Source organism: Petaurus breviceps, unplaced genomic scaffold, assembly GCF_028583685.1.
Source record: "Petaurus breviceps papuanus isolate PSGF00001 unplaced genomic scaffold, PetGlider_PUasm1.0 37, whole genome shotgun sequence".
Lineage (NCBI taxonomy): Eukaryota > Metazoa > Chordata > Mammalia > Diprotodontia > Petauridae > Petaurus > Petaurus breviceps.
Window position 1 is genome coordinate 43,263,887 of NW_027186296.1, and position 13,592 is coordinate 43,277,478.

Below are 13,592 nucleotides of genomic sequence, written 5' to 3' on the forward strand. Positions count from 1 at the left end.
TAAATCAGTTTAATACAAAGTAGGCAGGGAGGTGGAGCAAAGGAAATATCAAAGTACTCCAGAAATATATGAGAAGAGAAAGGATGCTAACAGCCGGCAGAGGGGTGGGGGAGACCAAGGAGCTGGGAATGGTCAGTGGTGTGCAATTCAATAGAGGACTCAAGGAAAATGAGGATGGAAAAAAGGCCATCAGATTGACAATTAGTATGTCACTGGGGACTTTAAAAGGGGTACTTTCAGTGTAGTGGTAAGGCCCCAAACCAGATTGGGGCATCAGTAGGAAGGGAAGGCTTGGAGGGAGGGTATGTAGACTGTTTATGGGGGAATGTTTGACAGGGGAAGGATGGAAAATACATAAAATAATACACTTGGACTAAGATTGTGGCACCTCCAATAGTCTATAAATCTATGTATAGCAATTATTGAAATACTGGGAAGATCTGATCGTGTATGCGGACAAAGGAAAAGGGGTCAGTAAAGAGGGAGAGACTGAAGATGAAGTGTGGGGAGGAGTTGATAAAGTAATGATGTGGAGGAGACTAGAGGGAATGGGGTCAAGGGACATTTCTTCTTCTTCTTCTTCTTCTTCTTCTTCTTCTTCTTCTTCTTCTTCTTCTTCTTCTTCTTCGCAGATTGGGGTTAAGTAACTTGCTCAAAGTTACACGGCCAGTTATTTCTGGGTGTGGTGCTAAGTATCTGAGCCCAGATTCGATCCCAGGTCATCCCGACACTGGGGCCGGTGCTCTTACTCACTGCACCACCTGGCCGCCCCCGGAACATTTCTTCTTCTGAGACTGGAAGGAAGGTAGAAAGAATGTTAACATCTGGGGCTCACTGGAATGCAGGCCCACTCAGTTACTTCCTACTATACCATGTTGCTTCCTTATCCATCAAATTTTCCTTGACTGTTCTTAACCTAATTGGCATACATGCCCACTCTTCAAACTCTCCTAGCAATTATAAGTGGTTGCACAAAGCTTGGTGTTGAACTATATGTAGGGAAGTGCTGGAGTCAGCTCAGGAGAGCCAATTGTTAAATTTTCAGTGTGAGTATTTAAACCTTGAAAATAAACAAATGCTACAGCTTGACTTGCTGTTTTTTTGATTTTCTTGATTTAGGAAAGTGATTAAGAAAATGTTAATAATGCAAATTCAACTTTTAAAAGTATGTTGTTTGTATTTGTATATATGTATATTTTCCAAGGTGACCTGGCTGTTAAACATTTACTAACATATCCCTAATTATATGCTGTCTTGTATTGTTTAAAAAACAATGTACTCTTGTTTCTTATGTGTGAATTTTGTCTCTCATTCAAACTGTAAACTCCTTAAGGGCAGGTACACTGTCATGAATTTTTTTTTCTATATTCCATATGGTAGGAAAACAATGGATTAATTGAAACATCCAATTGGCTTCCCACTGACTTCTTAACCGTTGTCTTGACCTGGTTAAATGAAGTCTATTATGAGCTAGATGCAAATTTGTACAAAGATCATTTAAAGATTCAGTTGTAAGTGGAATTTTGGTTTGTTATTTCAAAGATGAGGAAGAACACACCATATTCTTGTATCTTATCTTCCATATGCAAAAACAGAGAAAAACTGTCACTGATGAACAAATTCTAAAGCATACTGCAGAGCTCATGAAGCTAAACCCTTTAGTGTGAAATGAATCAGGATGTTTTGGACATGGATGTTCCAAATGGAATAACTTCTAGTCTGAGTGATGCTCCTAATGTTCAATCTGGTGATGAGAGTTTTGGGAGAAGCTTTCAAGACTGAATGTCTTGTTCAAACTGCCTAAAACAGTGTGTCTAAACTTGAGCTCATCTTGGACAGAAGAGCTAATGAGGTGTCAAACACACAAAAGTCTGTTGTGTCTCATCAGAAAAGTATTTGTGTTTAGTCTTACCAGCACTGTTCTTGACAAGGACAAAAATAGAAATCACTTATTGCCACCTGGCAGAGACTTCAGACTTTCATGGTATGTTAGTGTTTTCTCCTCACCATTGTACCTTATTCTTTCCATATGTTCATATACATTATGTGTATATATACATGTATATATATATACATGCATACACAAATGGTTTTCTCAAGGGGTTTCAGCTCCTTTTGTTGAGTTATTATTAGTATTTTCATTCTATCTATGAATTAAAAAACTGGAGAAAAATTCCTTGGAGTTTCATGTGACTATCGTGATCAGGAAGTGTGTGAATTTCACTGGTTTCTCCTTTGTTGATTTAGATAATCTTATTGGTCCATCAAACTTAGAAAGGTCTCTTTATTCACATCTGAGTGAAGCTTTTTTCTTTTTTCTTGTTTCTTGTCATTTAGAACCTATCAGGTAGGAAACAAAATTTATTTTATTTCAACATTCTTTGCATCTTGTCCCCAGTCGGCCTCAGTGCTAATTAATTCTAAAAGATGACATGAGAACAAGCTAAATAAAGACATTTCTTTCCCAATTGATATATTTTAGTGATCTTCAGGAAGAATTTGAATGTGACATCTTCTATTGACAATTTTCAAGAGCAAATTCTAAACTGCATAGTGCAACTAAAATGACTTCACATTATGTCTGTCCTTCCTGTACTACATTCATATGTGGTCAGTGTTTCAGTTAGCCCTGAGTGTACTCTTTTGGCATCTATTTCTTTATTTTACAAGCAGCCACATTTATTCAAAATGAGTCATACCATTTCTAGCTGCTGAGTAACTTGTTATGTCTTTTGCTACTGTTGGTTATCATTCAAATTACCTTGCTTGAAGCTGATTATCTTCAGAAGCAGCAAACATTTTTTCAGTCCTCACAGTGCTAGACCTAGGAAGGATACAACTCAACATTATCAAATATCTGCAGTATACAAGTCCCTATGCTAAGCATTGGGAGTGGGCACAGAGTTAGTTGCTTTTTTTAATGCTGTCTGCTGTTTTTATACCAAAGGCATTTCCCCTTAACCTAATTTCCTTTGAATCTTCCCTTGTAGGAAAGAAAAACATTTAAGCAAAACCAACTAACTCAGTGACTATATCAGATTGTAAATGCCACATTCTGCATCCATATCCCCCCATCTGTATACTGGGAAGAGGAAGGTGTGTTTCATCATAAATTCTCAAGGACTATGATTGATCTCTACAATGGATCTCAGTTCATTGCCCTTTGATATTGTTTCGGTTTATGTTATTTTAGTCACTGGATATTGAAGAAGTATAAAGTTTAGATGAGGCACAGTCTCTATCCTTATGGGGCCTATATAATACTAAGACAGGTGTAATATATGCAAATAAATGGCCTGTCAACAAGGAATTTATAAATTATTTGAGGAAAAAGAATGTAGACAAATATATAAGTATACATGCATGTGTGTGTATATATATATAACATAACATATATAAATAGCATAACATATAATATATTGAAAGTGACTAAATGGCTTAGATAGTTGGCATTATAGGAGATTTGTACTATAGGAGATTTGAGAGAAAGAAATTATTGTGGGTTGAGTGATCCAGAAATACTTCATTAAAAAATGAATTTGATTTAGGCTCAGGAGGAAGTGGAGGCGAGGAAAGTATATGCCAGAAATAGTATAATCAAAGGTATGGAGGTAAGAGCATGAGCAGCATATTTGGGGGCTGATGAGTAGATCATTTACTCACTTGTTCAGGATCCTCCCCAATCAGTATTAGTCGAGGTACACAGGGGATCTTTGAAAGATTTTGTGGAAGATGTAAAGATGAAGGAGACATTGTCCCTGGATGTGAGGAGCTTACCATTGTGGTGGTTTGTGCTAGGGGGTAATAGGAGGTAGAGCTGGAAAGGAAGATGGAAGCCAGATTACAAAACAATGATTGTCAGGCTGAGGAGATGAACTTTATCCTGGAGGTATTGGGCAGCCACTTTAAGCAGCAGGTGATGTTTTAGGAAGATTAATTTGTTAATAATCTGTCTGCAAGCCAGATTAGGGAGGGAAGTCAAGGGAGCAGGAATACTAGTAAGGAAACTACTGTAATAATTCAAATATGAGGTTATTAAGGCTGGAACAAGGATTGTGGCAGTGAGAACTAAAAGTGTCTATGTGTGTGTGTGTGTGTGTGTGTGAGTGTGTGAATCTATATACAATTAATTGGTAATAATCAACATAAGGAAGGGACTAGCATTATGTGGAGTAGGTAAAGGCTTCTTATAGAGGATGAAATTTTAGCTGGGCCTCAAAGGAAGCCAGAGAAACCATGAGGTAGAAATGAGAATGGAGAGAACTCTAGGCATGGGGAGCAACCAATGAAAATGCTTAAGAGTCTGAGATGGAATATTTTATTCAAGGAACAGTAAGGATATCAGTATCACTGGATTGCAGAGTAAAAGGGGGTAAGGGAAAGGAGTGCAAGATTTAAGCAGACTAGAAAGGTGGGGGACATGTTATGAAAGACTTTGAATGACAAATGGATTTTGTATTTGATCCTGGAAGTGATAGGGAGACACTGGAGTTTGTTGAATAGGGGAGACCAAGAAAACTCCAAATGGGGTCTTGAAGAGTCAGAAACAACTGAAAGAACTTAACGACAACAACAATGGTCATGCCTGTGCTCTAGGAAGATCACTTTGAGAGCCAAGAGGAGAATAGATTGTAGTGGGGGAAACTTGGGTCAGGGAGACCAAGCACAAACTTTTGTGATAGTTCAGCTATCATGAAGGCCTGGACCAGTGTGGTGGCAGTGTCAGATGAGAGAAGAAAGCATACACAAAAAGTAAAATCAACCCAAACTGGGCAATATATTAGATCTGGCTAGGGGTGGTGAGAGAGTAAACTTTGGTGCCTGGAAGGATGGTAGTATACTTGATAGTAAAGATAAATCAGTGTAATTTTGGAAATACTGAGCTTAAAATGGCCTATTGGAAATTCAGTTTGGAATGTCCAGTAGGCAGTTGGAGAGGCAAGACTGGAGGTCAGCAAAGAAGTTAGGGCTGGATAAGTAGAATTGAGAATAGTCAGTATCAAGAGGATAATTGAATGCATGGAACATTTGGAGAGGTGGCTGAAAAGTGAAAGAACATGAGTTCAATTTTAAACTTGTCGAGGTTGAAGTGAAAGCAGCATGTCGAAGAAGAAATGTCCAGCAGGCAGTTTGACTCTGTGACCCTTTCTCCCTACATATGGGACTGAAGCAAAGGAAAGAGACTCTTTCTGGAGATTTAAATTTAGGAAACATCAATGTAGAACTGAAAATTAAAGCCATTGGAAAACTGAAGGTGATTTCCAAGGGAGAAGGGGTAGAGAAAAGAGAAGAAGGTTAAAGATTAAACCATCTGGGCTCCTCCAGATTCCTTTCTTTATATGCCATAAAATATTATAATTCATTATCACTTTAGTATTAATAACATATGCTACTAGTAACTCACTTTTATATAGTAATTTGAGATACCTCACAATGACCTTTCAAAGTAGATAGAGAAAGAATTTTTGTGCCCAATTTATAGACAAGTACCCTGATGTTCTGAGGTGTTGAATGACTTATCCATGGTCACACCATTCACACATTTTTGAGCAGGGATATCAAACTAGGTTTCCTGACTCCAGATTCAGTGCTCCTTCTTTTTAAGATTTTATTATTTATTTTGACATTTTTTCTTTTTAAATTGAATTCCAAATTCTCCCCCTCTGTAATGGTAATGTAATTTGAATTTGAAGATCCCTTTGTGTTGGCAAAGGTAGCAGGTACTTAGCACTTAGTAACTGATCAAGTCTCTGTTGGGGAAAGAGAAGGTTATGAACTCCTGTCTCCTGTTACTGATGCAACAGGAAGGGGTTGGCTGAAACAGGAAGCTAATGATGTGTGTATATAAGAAAAGCCCCAGAGAGGTACAGTCAGAATTTTCTGGGACCAGGATCTGGTGGCTGAGCAGCTATAGAAGAGAGAATGGCAGACTGAGCCAGAATTCCCTGAGAACTTGTGGTGGAGCTTCTTCTGAACAGGAGCCAGGAGCCCAGGAACCCAGGTGACAGAGGAGCCCAGGAGCCCAGGTGACTGCGGAAGCATGACTGGGATGCTGAGACTTTGTTTGTTTGTGGCTTGGTTGAGCCTTGAATTCCCTGGAGCAGAAATGGTGAAGGATTTGACATGGACCAGACCCTGTGAACTTCATTGTGAAGCAGGACCTACCCAGAGAGCTGGACAAGGAACTGGGAGCTGTCTGCCAGGGAACCCAGGTGACAGTCTGGTGAATCCAGGTAGAATCTGGGACCATGGAAGGGATCCAGGGAATCTGAGAATAGGCCCCAAGTCAAGATGAAAAGACCTCTCCTTGGGTACTGAGTAAAGATGAAATTGTAGTTTACTACTGACCTAGGGGTGGAGGGATTTGTGTATGATACTTAGTAATTGATTGATGAACAAGTGACTGATTTAGTTAATCAAGACTTTGCCCCATGAGTGGAAGACTTTGACTATTGTACTTTAAGAAGTTGTAATATTGTGAATGCTGTATCTTGATTTTCTGTGATAGTTTTGCTTTGATTTGTTATGGAATAAATAGAGTGATCACTATACTGTGCAATCAGAATCTTAAAAGCTGTTCACAGTAGCATTCTCCTGGAAAGCTGCTTGTGCATGGCATTACACCCTCCTTCCCACCTTACCCACTAAGGTAAGCAAAATAATATCAATTATACATGTGAAATTATGCAAAATATATTTCCATATTAGCCATATCATGAAAAAGTGAGAAAATTATACTTCAATTTGCACTCAGAGTTCATCAGTTATCTCTCTGAAGGCGAATAGTACTTCTTCATCATAAATCATTTGGTATTGTCTTGGATCATTGCATTGATCAGAGCAGTCGAGTCTTTTATAGCTGATCGATATTGCTGTTACTGTTTACACTGTTTTCTTGGTTCTGCTAAATTTGTTTTGTAATCGTTCATTCCTATAGGTCTTCCCAGGTTTTTCTGAAACCATCCTACATGTCATAATTTCTCATAATGCAATCATATTCCATCACAATCATATGGTACAACTTGTTCAGCAATTCCCTAATTGATAAGAATTCCCTCAATTTCCAGTTCCTTGCCACCATAAAAAGAGTTGATGTAAATATTTTTGTACCTATAGGTCTTTTTCCTTTTTCTTTGATCTCTTTGGGGCACAGACCTGGTAGTGGTATTGCTGGGCTAAAAGGCAGTACTCTTTCCACCATATTATGCTGCCTCTCTATAATGGACCTTAGAGATAATCTAGAACGGGGATGGGGAACCTTGAGGCCACAGGTTCCCTACCCCTGATATAGAATAATTCCTTCATTTTGCTGATGAGGAAACTATAACCCACATGGTTGAAGTCAACCCAAATTAAACAGCTACTTAGGGGCAGATCTGGAATTAACATGCTGATCTTTTAATTCCCAAGCCAGTATTCTGTCCATTTTATATTATTACCTATGCTCTTCCTCCTGGTAAGCTCAGGAATTGCCAAGTTCAGGGGAAAGAGAAATAGTGCTAGATTTAGAATCCAGGCTCATTTTCCCCCTCTGAAATCTACTACCTCCACCATCTTGGTACAAGTTGCTTAACTTCTCTAGGCCTCAGTTTCCTCTTCTGTAAAGTGAAGAGATTGGCCTAGGTATCCTATGATGTCCAGTTCTAGACCTTTGAACCTATGATCTTGAGCTTCCTACTTAGATGTTGTGTTGACCTCCTTCCTTGTGGACCAAGGGGGCGATGATGAGTATTAACATTTGAAAAAAGCTCTTGGGTTTCAAGGCACAGTTCCATAAGAATCATTTGCTCTATAGTCTTTAAGAGACAGATTGGCAGCATCTTGGTGAATCTTGGAGTTAGTGTGAGTTAATAGTTCCCCCTCCCCCTAAAAGCTATGTTGACCTCTATTTTATAAAGGAGAAAATGATGGATATTAACATCTGAAAAAGGTGCTTAGATTTTGAGGCAATTCTTATAAGGACCATTTGCTCCCTGGTCTTTAAGAGATAGACTGGCAACATTTTGGTACATCTTGGTGTTGGTGTAATTTAGTGTGATATAGTACATTGGACATTTAAGGCATATTGGGTCCTAATAGAATGATGTAACAAGGAATGTCTTGTGTACAAATTTGATAAGCTCTTAACAATATGGTGCCTGACAACTTTTCACTTCAAGAGGAGACATCCTGTCAATCAGCATGAAACATGCTATAATATCAGTTTTTAGAGCCTCAGTCACTGCAGCAAAGTCACTTTCTTCTCCCCAGTTGTGTCTTTAATGGAATATGATAACCGTCACAACAGAAAAAAATAATGAACAGGAAGATGCTTTCTCATTTTCATGGACTTTTGATTCCCTGAGAGTAGCAATGGTAGGGTTCTCATGAGTGCCCCCTAAATAAAATTCTACTCCAAGTGCCTTTCTCTAGTAGGTGAGGAATGAAAAGAGGTTTCATGGCATCATGGACAGAGCTCTGGACTTAGACTGATTGGAGGATGAAGAACCCAGAATTCTCTAAGAACTTCAATTTAAGGAAGATGCCCAGGTCAGTCATCTCTTCATTCCCCACCTAACTATACTCATCTGGAATTCTTTGTTTTGCCCTTGTTCCAAATACCTTTCCCAATCCTCAGACCCACCTACTTTTCAGCTTCATTTTGTGTGTTGTCTTCTCCCATTGGACTGTAAGGTCCTTGAAGGCAAGGACTGTCTTTTCCCCTTTTTTAACTATCTCTAGCACATAGCATAAGATTTGTCATATAGTAGGCACTCAATAAATGTTTATTGACTGAATGATATATAGCTAAAGAAGAAAGAAATATTTAATGGCTGTCTCATATAGGATTTAGGGTTCCCAAATGTAGGCTTCCTACAGTTATAGTAACTGCCAAACCTGAAAGAGTTGCTCCTGAACCAAAAAGGTCACAGGCACTATATAAATGTTAGCTACTATCATCATCATCATCATCATCACATAACGTGCATTGAAGGAGGGTCAGATAGTGCTGAGCAGAACCTTTAAAAGGCACAGGAGCCCAAGTTTTAGTTAATGAGTTGTTTCATGAGCTAACCAGCAAAGTTACATTGTTGGCCAACATAGCATCCAACTTTTTAGGACATTGAATGCAACAGTGGGCAACCCCATACCTTGGAGTGGGACTGAGGGTCAAATCTCAATCAAAATGAGTTACCAGGTACATGGTAATAACAGTACATGAACATTATATCAGGAAATAGGAGTTTAGAAGAGATGTCTGGCACAGTCAGAGAATATTAGATACATTACATATGTTATTAGGAAATAATAGGAACAAATATTCAAACAGGAGGCCTGACTCATAGCAACAGGGTACTTCAGTGAAGTGGGTGAGAAAATTACCTTCTGGATTGATATTCACAGCATGTACTCAGACCTGCAAATCTGGTTGCGGGGGTACAAATGGAGGCTTGTGAAAGTCGACAAAGATGACAGCTTTTCACATCTGGAAAACTGAATAATAACAACAATTCAGTTGGTGAAGAAGGGCTGGAAATTATGTTTTTCAATTCTGATGCATGGCAGGAGCCTTAGATGAGCAGATTCCAATTGGACTTTGCATGGACTGGATATTTTCCTTTCTAAATGACAAAAGAAATAACAGTTGATGAAGTTACCTCTGGGGAATAGGGGAAGGATTCTTTCTGCTATTTAAAAAGACTGTAGAGCAGACCTGTACAACACGGGCTTGTGGAAAAAGACTGCCGAGGGCACTCTTCAGTGCCAGAGAAGAAGAGAGAAGATGTGGCCATACCTATGTAAGTTGGTGAGCACAACGACTGTCGGTGCTAATCATGAGGACGCAGGTCGAGATCTCCAATGAGCCAAATGTGTAGGTGACCTTCACCCAAGGTATCTTATCTACCCCAAATAAGTGTTTACACTCCCTGACAACCGTTTCTCTGGGACTTTCCATGCTGAGTATATTATCATTATAGAGGTTTTTTTGGTAACCTCCAAAAAGAAAAGTTGAAGTGATCCTCATATCTGATTCCTTCTATAGCCTCTTAATTGATTCCTCTGCCTCATCATATCATAGATTTAGAGCTAAAAGAATCCCTTGAGGTAATCTAGTTTAACTCCTTCATTTTATATAAGAGGAAACTGGCTCCAGAGAAGTAAGGTATCTTGTAAATCACATGAGTAATAATTGCTGTAGCTGGGGCATGAACCTAGGCTCTCTGAGTCTAAATCCAGTACAATTTCCTTTGTCTTATGCTTCTTCCAATCTTTCTCCTTACCCAGCCAGATTTTATTGACTCCAGAAATATGATTTCTTCACTGTGGGGAGATCCCAGTGTTGAAATCCCTTCTACCTATACAGTACAACAACATGTAATTTATAATCTTAGAGAATTGCCTAAAACACTGAGATGGTAAGTGGTAACACTCTATGTTAATCCAACTAGTATGTCAGAAGTAGCATTTGAGCCTAGGACCTCATGACACAGGGTCAGCCTCCTACCTACCACCTCTCTGACATCTTTTCCAAATATCCTTTCTCTCTTATTATTCTCCTGACCCTATCCAATGCAGTGAGACAGCATGGTATAGGAAAGTAAAGGACCTGGGTTTAAAGCCTACTTCTGTTACATACTATCTGTGTGACCTTGGCAAGTCACTTCCTTCTCTGGGTCTGAATTTCTTCCTCTATAAAATGAAGGAATCGGACTAGATGACCTCTGAGATCACTTGCAGCTTGATCTATGTAATCCTCCTCATCTCACCCTCTCACCTCAAAAAATACTTCTTCAATTGCCTACCTAGTAAATTCCAAATTCCTACCTTGACATGATTGTGATAGTCTTCATCTGAAGCATTTTTAAAGCAAAACCATAACCTGACATTTGCATTGCAACAGAAACAAAATCGTATTAGGTAGTACTAAACGATTTCAGATTGGTAACAGAGTTGAGTTGGCTCTCTAGGCCCAAAGAAAGGGTTAGTTTTATCATCAGGAAACTGGAAAGCTTTCAAGGCACATGAATTTCTTTGCTATCATTGTTTAATCTTGACAGTACCTTACTTTGTGGCACTCAATTCAATCCTAAAGAAGTGGGGAAAGAAGGCAAGGAGGGCGTGTTGATGTGATCTGTCATCTCCTCAAAGACAGAGGAATGGGCTGTCCTTGTCTGCGACACTCACTACCCTCTTCAGATTTATTGGTCTCTGGTCACTTTACCCTGAATCGCAACTCAGCAACTCAACCTCTCAACATGATTAACCCAAATCAGATTCATTTTAAGTGAGAAAGATGTGGCCTATGATTACATCCTCAAAAAATTCACTTATTTGACATGACACTAAGATTTCCAAACAGCTTCCAGACTTATTGTCAATGAGTGCTGAGAATCCATGTGGTGGAGTTGAATTGCCCTTATTTGCTTTTGGTTTTAAGCAGAAAAATTGGATTTAGAAAGCTTTTCCTCATCCGGATCTCTGCAATATATAATAAACTTCTTACATCTGTCACCATCAACATTCTCATTATTGCCTCTACCTTTTATGTTTGAAAGAGAAAGCAGACAGGGTTGCTCTTTCTCTCTCCCTTCTCATTTAAATACCCAATTGTGATTGCCAGCCTGGGAGATTAGAAACCATCTTCCTCATTGGGGCATGAAAGAAGGACCATTACAAATTTAGGATTGCCCTAAGCTGTTTATATCTTGTTCTTATTAATTGTAAGAAGCAGCTCCTGAGCAGAAAGCTTTCAAAATGTTTTAAAATTTTGCAGTCAGTAAAATGACCTAAGATATTTCTCAGAATGTCTTTTTTTTTGTTAAAGCAATTGGGGTTAAGTAACTTGCTCAAGGTTACACAGCCAGTTATTTATGGTTGTGGTGCTAAGTTTCAGAGCCTGGATTCAATCCCAGGTTATCCCGACTCTGGGGCTGGTGCTCTTACTCTCTGTGCTACCTGGTTGCCCCCTCAGAATGTCTTCTTTGCTTGAAAACTTTTATTTCATCCTAAAAGACTATTATCATCAAACAGCTTATACAAAAATCACTTTTCAAGGGTCAAGACCCATCACGTCTTAGGAAACACAAACTAGAAATCAATCCAGAGTGATTTCATTTGGAATGCCACACCTGGAGTTTTGACCTAACTTTGGTTTATGAATCTCAAATGAGAATTTTCTCCTTTTTGTTTCTTTCCTTTTGATTTCCACAAAAAAACCCAAAACAAAACAAAAAACAAAACAAACAAACAAAAAAAGAAAACACAGACAGTGACTTATAGGTAGGAACCTCATTCAGTTGCAAACAATAAGTCCTAAATAACAAGAAAATTTATGGCACATATCTCTAAGTGAATTGATGACTGGTCTCAGCCAAGGAGGTCTTGCATTAAAAGATGAAATGTTCTATTTTACAAAAGATTCAAATAGGGGTAAGAGTACTGGATGGTAGACTTGAGCTCTGGAAGGGAATTGGTGGGAGAAATGGTATTGTCCTGGATAGGGTGGCATCTGCCAAGTAGGTGTGACAAGGGACTTGATGGTCACTCTACTCCTGTGTCCTCAGGGTCAGCACAATCACTCTACCTCAGTCTCTGATACATCTTTCTCTTATTTTTCATCCTGTTCATTTTTGTCTTCTTCTACTTGACTCTTAGATGAGGAAGAAATTGACAAGATGGTGCTAAGGTTGAAAGAGCCCTCTTGGTTTCTTTCAGAATTATTGTGTCCAATAAACAAACCAAAGCATGCATCTTATTCTTGAAAAATTCACTTCCAGAACTGAATTACCTGCACTGGACTGAAGGGGTGCTGGGAAACTTGACTTTTCATATTAATTTGCAGAGCTCTAGAAGTCTGGAGACCTCCAGAGAGGGATGCTGGTAATATGCAACAGCATGTAATATAACTTAGAAGACGTTGGGCTTTGGTTACTCTCATTTCACTAGGGGCTCATTTTAAGTACCTTACTTTCCTCGGCTTATATTATGTTCCGTAGAGCACATACCTGATGCTTTACCTTGCCTCCTAGGTACCCAGGATTTCTTGTGAGCATATTCTCCTCCGTTAAAAATTTTCTTATTCTTTTCATCTGAGATGCTTAGGGCCCGTGGCATCAACTAGCTCCTCTGACAACCCAATCTGTGCCAATGTGCTAATGGGAGATGATTGTTGGTTCAAGGTGAATAGACAGGCATGTTAATAGGGGCCCTCTGGAGATTATATCCCAACAATTGTTGTCTAGTCTCTTAGTAAATGCAGTGGTATGAATTTCAAGTCAAATAGAGTGAGAGGACACCATCGTGGGAATCTTGGACAAGGTGTGCCAGCTAGACCTGAGGACCATTCCTATTGATCCTTCCCTTAAATGGAAGTCAAAAGACCAATTGGAATGCTTTCCCATGTTGTGCTGGTATACCTACTGATGCTTTATGACCACTTATACTGGTGAGAGAGATACATAGGGATAAGTAGAGCTTTCAAATCATCCCACATAGGTGACCACCTAGTTGCCTAGGCATGGAGCAACAGAGTCTATATATACTGAAAGTGGAATTTAACTTCTAAACCCTTCCAAATGAATTCTGAATTCTCTCAATCTGGCCTAATATTT

At 39.0% G+C, this 13,592-nt stretch overlaps 1 long non-coding RNA gene across 1 annotated transcript in view; it reads right to left on the minus strand.

Annotated features, from left to right (window-relative positions):
• Positions 1 to 9,361: 9,361 nt before the first annotated feature.
• LOC138168542 (uncharacterized) overlaps positions 9,362 to 13,592 on the minus strand; it is a 76,654-nt gene continuing 72,423 nt past the window's right edge. Inside the window, exon 3 of the long non-coding RNA XR_011170127.1 lies at positions 9,362 to 9,474. This is a non-coding gene — a long non-coding RNA (uncharacterized lncRNA). The remainder of the gene's footprint in view (positions 9,475 to 13,592) is intronic.